The 10,584-nt window shown below is 50.9% G+C and overlaps 3 long non-coding RNA genes across 3 annotated transcripts; 2 read left to right on the forward strand and 1 right to left on the reverse strand.

The window, feature by feature from the left end:
• Positions 1-209: 209 nt before the first annotated feature.
• On the reverse strand, positions 210-4,252 carry LOC148685791 (uncharacterized). Its single transcript, XR_015949926.1, has 2 exons — positions 2,923-4,252; positions 210-497 (listed from the first exon to the last, which is right to left on the reverse strand). It is a non-coding gene; the product is annotated as an uncharacterized LOC148685791 (long non-coding RNA).
• On the forward strand, positions 1,069-3,572 carry LOC148685792 (uncharacterized). Its single transcript, XR_015949928.1, has 2 exons — positions 1,069-1,442; positions 2,794-3,572. It is a non-coding gene; the product is annotated as an uncharacterized LOC148685792 (long non-coding RNA).
• A 2,640-nt stretch (positions 4,253-6,892) lies between the features above and the next one.
• LOC148685793 (uncharacterized) lies at positions 6,893-9,013 on the forward strand. The gene is made up of 2 exons (XR_015949927.1): positions 6,893-8,547; positions 8,746-9,013. It is a non-coding gene; the product is annotated as an uncharacterized LOC148685793 (long non-coding RNA).
• Positions 9,014-10,584: the final 1,571 nt, after the last annotated feature.

A 10,584-nucleotide genomic window follows, 5' to 3' on the forward strand; every position in this document is an offset into this window, starting at 1 on the left:
TTCAAGTGGTTCCCCCAAATTCAGCTAAAAATGCAACTTAGAGTGAGACTGCACAATAAATGCATTTTCAGATAAATCCCATCTGTTTGCAATGGGGGTTGAATAATTTAGATTGCACCTGCCTTGCTAGAGGATAGCTATGTTGCCAGCAAGCTGAGCAGAGAGATGTGTAGATTGGAATTTACATGCCGAATAGTGTAAAAAAATAAAATAAAATACTTATTCTGAATGGCAAAAATGGAATGGCGTATGTTTGGGCTGTACACAGAACTGTTGTGATGGAAGGGACCAGGGGTCATCCAGTCCAACCCCCTGCAATGCAGGAATCCCAGCTAAAGCATCCACAACAGGTGGCCATCCAACCTCCGCTTTAAAACTTTGCAGGAATGAGTGTCCCCCACTTTCTCAGGCAGTCTGTTCAACTGTCAAAACAGCTCATCAGAAAGTTCCTCCGCATGTTCTAGTCGGCACGAGGAACGGGAGAATCATGTAAGCCACTTCGATTAAAAAAAAGAGATGAAATTAAACAATGGTATTGTCTTTGCTGGATTTCTACCCCACCTTTCCTCCCAAGGACCCCGTGGTGATTTTCCTGCTCATTCTATCTTCACAACAACCCTGTAGGGTAGGGTAGGCAGAGAGTGAGGGTCTGGCCAACAATCACCAACAGCACTTTATGATTTGGCTGCCGCGACACACACCTTATATTTCATCCCATTTGGATTACTGTGACATCCTCTGAAAAGTGCTCAGAAACATGCACTGGCTCAAAGAGCTGCAGCCGGACTGTCAACTGGGACTGGTTTTAGGGAGCAGACGACTTCCTTGCTACAAGAGCTCCATCAGTTACCATTCTGTTTCAGGCACAATCAAAAGTGCAGGTTATGACCTATAGACCTCGGGGGCTTAGGTCCAGGCTACCTTTTATATTATCCAAACCTTTACCTTGACTGTAAGCCACCTTGAGTTCCTGTCAGGGCAAAAGGCAGGATGTAAATAAATAAACATCAACATCAGTGCTATTCTCTTTTTTTTAGAAGAAAAAGGTGCTGGGACTCACATGAAGTTGTTATGTCTGCCAGAGTTTTAACATTTGGGGTGGGGGGGAAAGTGTGCCAGAAAGATCCGGTGCTCTAAGCAGAGAATTATAGCATTGTAGAGTTGGAAGGGACCCAAGGGTCATCTAGTCCAACCCCCTGCAATGCAGGAATCTCAGCAATAGGCCACGCTGCCTATTAAACATTCCAGGTGCAGCTTTTTCTAGCGATGAGCCAGGTGCGGAAGAGGAGGCTGGCAGAGGGGGGGGGGAAACGGGATGTCAAGAAAATCAGATGAGAAGGAGGGAACGAACGAGGGCTGAGGGCAGGATGAGGATCCAGGAAAGAATGAGACTCGAGTGGGTGAGTCAGAGCAGAGGAGGCCTGGCAAGGCAGGCAGGTGAGGTACGTTGTTTGTTTGCCATCTCCAGCGTTACGGTTGCCACCCAGCCCTCCCTGCCCGCCTGAGATGCCTCCCCTCCTGTTTACAGCTCGCCCTGCCATGCAAGTTAAAAATATCCCCAACCCTTGCGGAAGCCGAATAAAGATCCAGCCAGCAGAGTGGAGGAGGGGAGGGGAGGGCGCTGCTCCCATCACATTTCCGTTCCCAGGATTATCCCCTGGAAAATCGACCCCCAACCCACCAGAAAGTGCTCCCCACCCACCCTGCAGAGAGGCCTTGTCCTGCCCTGCAGACGCCTCTGGAAGGGAGACCTTGGCTGGAGAGCCTTGGAGGCAGAATGCTAGGAAGCCAAGCGTTCCTTTCTGCACAAGGGAGAGCTGGCCGCCACAGGTCTCTTGTTTTACTGTGGCCTCCCCCGAGCTGGCGCTCTCCAGATGCCCAAAACATCTGGAGGAAACTGCTTGGGAGTTTTAGTTCAGCTGGGAGTTGTAATCTAGAACATCTGGAGGAAACTGCTTGGGAGTTTTAGTTCACCTGGGAATTTTAGTCCAAAACATCTGGAGGAAACTGCTTGGGAGTTTTAGTTCAGCTGGCAGTTTTAGTCCAAAACATCTGGAGGGAACTGCTTGGGAATTTTAGTTCAGCTGGGAGTTGTATTCCAGAACATCCACAGGGGACCAGCTGAAGGTGAAGCCTGTTTTGAAGGAATGTCCCAGGGTTGCTTTAGCTGTGATTCTTGCATTGCAGGGGGTTGGACTAGATGACCCTTGGGGTCCCTTGCGACTCAAGCCTGGAAAGAGGGTGTTTGTGACTCAGCCATACGTCCTCCATCACTCTTTCCAGTGTGGGAAGCAGATCTTGGTGCTGCTTGCAAATCCTCTAAACAGCAGCCCAGAATTTCCAGGGACAGTGTTCTGTAGTGGTTAGTGCAGGGCACACTTTCAGAATAAAAAATTGCTCGTGCCACCATGATTTTTAAAAAATATATTGATGAGACATTAGGAAATGAAAAGAAACAACTCCCAGCAGTGCTTGATTTATAACTCAGAACACAACTCTTTTATAATAGGATCGTGGGACACCCAGAAAGTATAAAACAATACAGCTACATAAGAGCATTCCCAAAATATAATTAGAAATCAGTCTTCTCCAGCCTTCTGTTCAAATGTCCTCAGGATTGTCCTTAGTATCACTTGATCATCTTGCTCTCACTTTGAAAAAACATCTATCCATATTCTGCAAATAAACATATTTTAAAACATATATACTATGCTACTCTGAAGTGTTTAAATGTTTCTTTGATTGCCCTTGAATCTTTCTGCGGCACCTTCCCATCCTCTCCTGCCACACCAGGGTGCTGCTGGTAAAGTGGTAAGTGCATCGGACTATGACCCGGGAGATCAGGGTTCGAATCCCCCCTCGGCCATGAAGTTCACGGAGTGTGGTCTTGGGTGCCAGTCACTGCCTCTCAACCTAACCTACCTTGCAGGGTTGTTGTCCCGAGGATAAAAATGGGGAAGAGGAACAGGTAAATAAATTTTGAAGCATCGTGCAACACCGGACACCCTAACATGAGCCGCTGTTTGGATCCGATCGATCCTCAAAGTTCTGGACCTTGTTGCTCTCTTCGTCTTGCTGTCTCTCTGGGCCATATTCCATGCCAGGTTAAATCCGTTGGTCGGCTACCGTTCTTTTGCAATCGCTGGAGGAGAACAGGCAGCTTTCAACCATGCCAAGCTCACCCCGTGGCTGCGGGGAAGAGACAAGCGGCAACAAATTCCCTTGGGAACAGTGCAAAGGAGGAGCAGAATTGGGGGAGAAGAGAAAATGGGAGTCCGCAGAACAGCTGGGAGCACAAGCCTTTCCCGTTTCCTGGAGATTTTGTGGTGGGCCGAGAGTTACGCAGCGGAGGCCACTCTCCCAAATGGATTTTGCAATGCTATCTGCAAAAATGGGGTGCTTTGCACGGCTTGGCTTCCGCATCCCGGGCAGATTTTCGAAACCGCCACCACCTGCTCTTCCCTGCAAATCCAGAGATTACGTGTAATCCACTGGATAATCGGGGAAGGCAGATGTCCCAATGGAATTTGCAGTTATTATTATTATATATTAAATTTGTACGTCGCCCGTCATCCAAAGATCACACAGGGGTGGTTCACAACGTAAAAATACAAAATGAGAACGAAACAAAAAACAAACCAGCAACCCACCTCCCGGAAACCCATTTAAAAGGCCATAGAATGTTAAATCAGTCAAAAGCCTTGTTACAGAGAAATGTTTTTGCCTGGTGTCTAAAGATGTATTATTATTTTATTGTTTTATATTATTTGTTACAATTGCCACACCACCCTATACCCGTAGATCTCAGGGCAGTTTGCAACATAATATCACAATATAATGTGTAATGAAGGCGCCAGGTGAGCCTCCTTGGGGAGAGCATTCTATAAACGGGGAGCCACCACAGAAAAGGCCCTGTTCTCATGTTGCCACCCTCCAGACCTCTTATGGAAGAGGCGCACAAGGAAGGGGGAGAGAGGAGCCCATCCCCTGGGGTACTTTCAGGCTGCGGCTGCGGCTACTATTTCCAGGTGGAATTTCATCAGAGGCTGGCGAATTCAGGTGGCACGATTTTAGTTGGTTGGGAGAAAATCTTGGTTCGGAGATGCAATTGTTTCTTTGCTGGAAGGGGGTTCAAAGAATTTAGGGCAGCTCTCATTCCTTCACAGGAGAGCCCCATACACTTAATAAGGGATAGCCCTATGTGAAGAGGGTGCAAGAGAGGTGTTGGCTTGCTCTTTCCACCTGCTTCCAAAGCCACCCTGGGGAGTCAATTAAAACCTTCAAGGAATCGCCACATGTAGGTCTTTTATGATGTAAAGAGGTGGAAAAAAATCCACTGCAGGGACCATTTCCTCTTGCCATTGTTTATTGGGAAGGGAGGAAAGGTTCAAATGGGATGACGCAAAACCACAGGGGAGGATTCCTTTAAAAAAAAGGGAGAATTAGGGGGCAGGGAGCAAAAGGACTTTCCATTTTTGCAAGAAACAGAAAAGATAAATGAACTCAACTTCCTATGAATATGCCGCTCTTGAAAAGGCAGGATGCAAACTTTTCAGACAACTTCTTGAGTTTTGAACAATGCAAAATCATCCCCTGCGCTAGATTAAAGAAAGATGTAAGCAGCGTCCATTGGAGGGTACGTTTTATAGGGCAGCCTTGGGCCTACCCAGTGGGGCTGGACCAAGGCCCCCAACAAAATGCAACGTCCTTCCGATAGAAAGCTGGAACCTTCCTCCCTGACATGCTACTTTTCAGTGTGCGAGGATTTTAATTTTTTTAAAAAAAATTAAATGGAGGAAGAAGCCTTCAGTTCGTGATTCGGAAGTGGCGCAGTCCTGCCGTGTGTGGTGGGAGTCGTAGTTCAACCACCTTGGGAGGTGCCAGGTTGGACAAGGCTGTTCCATTTTTTTTAAAAAAAGAGGGAATTGGAGCAGGTGTTTGAATCCCCATTGGGCCATCATTTGGGGCAACCAAAATTATCAAAGGGATGGAGGGGCTCCCCTACGAAGAAAAAGGTCGCAGCATTTGGGACTTTTCGGCTCAGAGAAAAGGCAGGTGAGATGGCAGAAGCACTAAATCGCGCTTTGCACATGCACATAAGCGCCACATTGCGTCACGCGCATGCGCAGATGCGGCACTTCATGTTGTGGCCTTTTCACGTTGCAAACAGGCCGCCGGAGCGGATCCTGTTCGCAACATGAGGTACCACTGTACAGTGGTGCCTCGCAAGACGAATTTAATTCGTTCTGTGAGTCAATTCGTTTTGCGAAAAATTCGTCTAGCGAATCCCATAGGAATGCATTGAATTTTTTTGAATTTTTTCGCCCATAGGAACACATTAATTGAATTTCAGTGCATTCCTATGGGAAACCGTGATTCAATAGACATTTTTTTCACAAAATGAATTCGTCTAGCGAGGCAACCTCCGCTCGAAAAATCTCTTCGTTAAGCGAAAAATTCGTCTTACAGGGCATTTGTCTAGCGAGGCACCACTGTATATTGTAAGCTCCTTGGGGCAAGTCCTCACTTCTCTCGCTCTACAGCAGGGCTGGAGGGACTCCTCTGCGATCCCCTCCCTGCTCCTGCACAGAGTCCCGGCTGCCATTTGGCACTTACAAATTTTGCACGCACTCGGAGTCTCTCGAGACATCGCTGTCTTTAGGAATCGCGAGCAGGCTCAGAGCAGGCTTAAGCGCATGAGAAGGTGCTCTGCTGAGGCCCACTGCAAATCAGGAGGGAGCTCGGAAAGATCTCCCTCTCCGGTGGCTTTGTCCTCCTTCGATGGAGGAGCATAAACGCAAGAAACGGAAGAGCGAAAAGCTCTTCCTTTCACCTCCGTAAATATTGGGTGGCAATTCCTGCAAAAAAAGAGGCGCTTGCATGCACAGCCATAAAGATACATTTGGAAGGCAAAATGTGCTTTGACTGAGGATAGGCTGGGCCATGGCCATGTTTGGGTAAGTCCTGCCATCCTGACCCATGAGTAAGGAGTTACTCATCCGGCTGCCTGGACTGCTTGCAAGTGGGACAGGCGCCATCTTTTAAGGCTTGCAGGCAACAGACACATCAGCGCGCAAGACAAGGCTATCGTAGTGGCCAGAGTTCTGCTACTGTTATCACATGACTTCATGGTCACCCCCCCCAAAAAAATTTTAATTGTAAATATCACTGCTTGTAGAAAGGTAGCAAGTCAGGGAGAGAGGTTCTAGCTTTCTAGCGGCAGGGCTCCGAGTTACTGTAACAGTTCAGTGAATATAGAAAAAATAAAACAAAAATAATATCCCCTTGTCATATCCTCTCACAGTACACAGGACTTGTTTGCTTTTCCTGCTCAGCTTCTCCTGCACCTGCCACAGCAGCCATTTTGTATTCGGCCACAGCCATTTTGTTGTGCCACACATATGTCACAGCAGCCATTTTGCATTATGACACATACCCACACCAGCCATTCCTTGTTATGCCCCCACATCTGCGACTGGCACCCACAGTGCTTCTAATTCCGAACCAGTTCCAAAAAACCTGACCCATGTGACGGGGAAAGAACCTGGGATTTTTTGTGGCATCCTCCTGATAGCATTTTGCATAACCTTGACAACAAGCAGGGGGTTTTAAACACAAATGGACACGTCCAGGAGCTTTGCATTTAAAGGGTGAGCCTGCTCTGTGCGCCACACGGCCCTCTGGCTTGCTTGCCATTGAAGCCACTTGCTCCGGCCCCCGGCTCCTTCCCGAAGCCTTTTTTTTTCCAGTCCCCCGACGGCACAGGATCGCGGGCGCGCCCTCCATTCATTCAGCCTGCCGTGCGCGCTGGCGGCCCCTAGTGGTGGAAACGTCCCTTTGGAGGGAGAGCTCCGACTCCTCCCCCCCCCGCGCCCTTCATCCTTCCGCCCCTCCCAAGGACCACGCGGGACTCCTTTTGTGCACGTCCGAAACGTGCTGGGTATTAATAGCATATGCCTGCTGGGCGGGAGGGGTCGGTGCCTGATAGCAGCAGGCGGGGAGGGCGAAGGGGTGTCGATTGTCAGGAGAAAGGACCAGCTGGGCGGGGAGGGGGGGATTTGCAAATACTCCTCCTCCTTCTTCCGCCCGCCCCGTCCTCTGGGCCAACACGCGCTTTAGCCTATATCCCTCCTGATCTGCTGCTGTTGCAGTTTCGGCGGTGGGGGCCGGCAGGAGGTAAAGGGAAGCGGGTCTTTGTACACCCCTTGGGGGCGGGGAGGCCCGCAGCAAGAGCTTCTTGAGAAACCAAAACGGGGTCGAGGCGAGCCTAGACGGGCCCGCCACTCCCCCAAAAAACTCCGATGTTGCCGCGGAACCTGCACTTTGCACGCGCACCCGAGCAACCTCCTGAACCTTTTCCCTCATCTACGATGAGCTCTCGGAAAAGACGAATGGGGTATATTTAAAAGCGTAATAATTCCGCATCTGGATCAGCCGTCGATCCCAAAGTGGCCAACAAAGGTGCCTTCGAATACCGTCCCCCTCAAATATCAAGGCAGCGAGGCCTCTTATTCAGACGGGCAGACTGTTTCTGTCCCCGGAGGTCCCACTGAGCCGCCGTGGCTAGTAGCCTCGACCTCTACCGGCGAATGTGTCCCCCTGAGCCGGATTCCCCAGTTGTGGAAGGGAACCGTGCCCACATTTCAAACCGGCGCCCTTGGGTGATGGTGGCGTGCGGAAACGGCGCTCTCCCGGCCACGGCCGCTCTTTGCTCCGGCGGGTGACCCCGAGTTGTCCTTTCCTCGCTGCTGCTGCTACACGTGTGTGCGTGCGCGTGTGTGTCCTCGCGCTGTGCGCCCCGATCTGCCGCTCCCCCCGCAACCCAACCCACCGCATCAGGCAGCGCTTGGTGGAAATAGACGGGGGGGAGAGAAGGGAGGGGGTCAGATTTAAAACACGGAGGACGCTGGAAAGTAAGAGAATGCAGCACGAGAGAGGAAGGAAGACGAACGAGGAGGATTTGGGGGGAATGGACGGGAGGGGGAGAGAACGAGGTCCGGTCTCCGAGAAGACTGCGGGGAGCCCGGACCCGCCGCCGCCGTCGAGGCGGATTGGGGAGGGGACCCATCGGGCGGCCCTGAGAAGCGCCCTAGAGGAGAGAAAGGGGGACGGGACGGCCTCCGGGCGCCCCTCGCGGAGAATCCCAACGGCTCTTCGCTGCAAAAACTCAGTTTTGCGGAAGGTGGGGAGACGGACGCGCAAAGGAAGCCATCTTGCCTCACCCTGGGCTCCCTCGGAAGGATTTCGGGGGGTCTCCTTTGCTCGCTAGAGCAGTCTCGTGGGGCGCGAGGTGGTGGTCGCTCTTTGGGCTGGGTTTGAATGCAGGGTCCACAATTAGATGCCTTCTCCGGGGTGTGTGCAAAAAGCCAGAGGTTTGTGTGCTGGGAAAAGTCAAAGCACCGCATCTCCTTTTAATTTTCCTGCACAGGCAAATGCGCCATGGCGAGGTAGCATTTGCGTCTTGAGAATCCTTTATATATACTGTACGCGTCTTTTTAGAAGCGAAGGAGTCGAGGGGTTGATCTTGTTCCTTGCAAATTTCCGCAGGTAAGTATGCGTCCGATTTCTTGTCTCTTCGCCTTCCTCCCCCCCCTCCAAATACTGTTCTCTGCACTCCGTCCTGTTTTTCCATCCCTCACATTCGTCCTGCCACCCGCACCTCCGATTATATACCACCAACAATGTCTTATTATTTAACAAGCTCTCCTTTGGGTATCGTCCGTGGTGCTAAAACGCCACGTCTAGCTGCAGTTTCACTGTGCGCGGACAAACCACCCCTCGCTGACTCGCATCTTTTTAAATTCTATGTTGAGGATTGGTTCCATTCTACAGATGAGCAACTGAGGATGACAAGACAAAGAGAAGCATGCTGGCTACCTTTCTGCCAACGAGGGGACTTGTGGGCTTGAAGGGAGTTTTCCTAAAATAATTTGCCCCCTCCATTTCCCGTCTGTTTCCCTTTCCCAACATCCCTTCCATGACAATGTTAATAAAAAATGCGCGTTGCATTAGCTTCCGTGGCCCCACGACTGGTTATTATTTCCACTAATTGATGCCATGACTGGCGCTCTGCATGTTAACTTGAAGCAAGACCCCGGGTCATCTTCCCCGAGGACCTTACAATCTGAGCAATCACCATGAAAGAGAAGTGTAAAAAGACGGGGTGACTTTTTTTGTGGGGGGCCCGCTTTCAGTGCATTTGCACCTTTTTGTTTGTGGAGGCTAGAAGGTACAAAGAGGAGCTGTTCACTTTTGGGGGGCCGGCTTTGGTTGTGGGGAGCCAGGCTTTGAACCTCTGCCCAAGCAGCCGCGGCGCGCTCCCCGGGCAAAGCTGCGCGCTCTCGCTCTCGCCCCCGCCATTTAACGCTGGTTTAACGTGAAACTGGAAGAGAAGCGGGCGGGTTAAACGTCGAGCAAAGAGCAACATTGTTTTCGGTGGAGAAGCCACGAGGCTTGCTAAGCGCATTGTTGGAGGGACGGGTTCCCTAGAGTCCCATTTTTAGCCCGGAGTGCGGCATCGTGACAGCGCAGCATAGCGAGCAGAAGAGGAACCATTTTGAAACCGAATCTCCCCTTTTCGTTGTTGTTGCTTGGCGTACATTTTACATATGGGGGGCTTCAAGCGAGGGAAAGAGGAAGCAGGCCGGTTTTCGGTCGCGAAAACAGCCCTTCGGAGACACCTGCAGCATCCCGGGTCAAAATGCAGGGGTGGGTTCAGACGCGCTTAGAGCAGCGCGCCGTGGGAAGGAAGCCTCTTATATCCTAGCGATTGCAGAGGCTTTTAAAGTCTGGGTAGAATACTCCAGATCTCCATTTTTTAGGCTGGTCTCGGAAACGTGCTTAGGGAGGAAGCCCTATGGAAGCCGACGAGATTTACTTCGGCGTAAGCCCGTTTACCCTTTCGCTGGTTTTATTTGGAATGCGTCGCTTTGGAAAGGAAGCGCTTTAAAATCGAGTTTTTACAAGTTATTACTACTGCATTCTCATGAAAAAAAGAGGATCTATTTGAGCTTCTGGAAAAGACCGAAAGCTGGCCACGCGCAGCAGTCCCCGCTTTGCATTTTTTCTAAGATTTCAGCTGTCCCCTGTAACGCGAAGGGGCTGCGACCGCTGGGCGGGTGCACACTTATTAAAACCAAATTAATGTCATTTATTTTCATTCGTGTTCTGCTTCCGTTGCCAAACCAAGCTGGCTTTCAGCTCGAGAGTGCGCTTCCCCCCCCCCAATTTAAAGCGCGCGCGCCCCTAAAAAGGACACTGGGTCGGAAGTGGAGTTCGCGCCGCGCTACAACTCCCGGCGCACTACAGCTCCCAGGATTCTTTGATGCGGGAGGGGACGTGCTTTTGATTGTCGGGGGTGCAAACAGCTTGAACGGGTTAGCAAGTGGGGAGCTCCCCGCCCCCCTTTCCCTCTCCCGCTCCCTCCACAACAGTCACCCCAGCAAGAAACCTGGAGTCGCACCCCGGCCCGCGGGGTGGGGCGTGACGGGGTTATTTTCCAACAGCGGAGGCACGGCCTGGCTGCCTTCTGCAAGGAAACAAAAGAGGCCCGTATGGCGTAATGGAAAAATACATGGGGGTGGG

Source organism: Zootoca vivipara, chromosome 5 (assembly GCF_965207765.1).
Source record: "Zootoca vivipara chromosome 5, rZooViv2.hap1.1, whole genome shotgun sequence".
In the NCBI taxonomy this organism is placed as follows: Eukaryota; Metazoa; Chordata; class Lepidosauria; order Squamata; family Lacertidae; genus Zootoca; species Zootoca vivipara.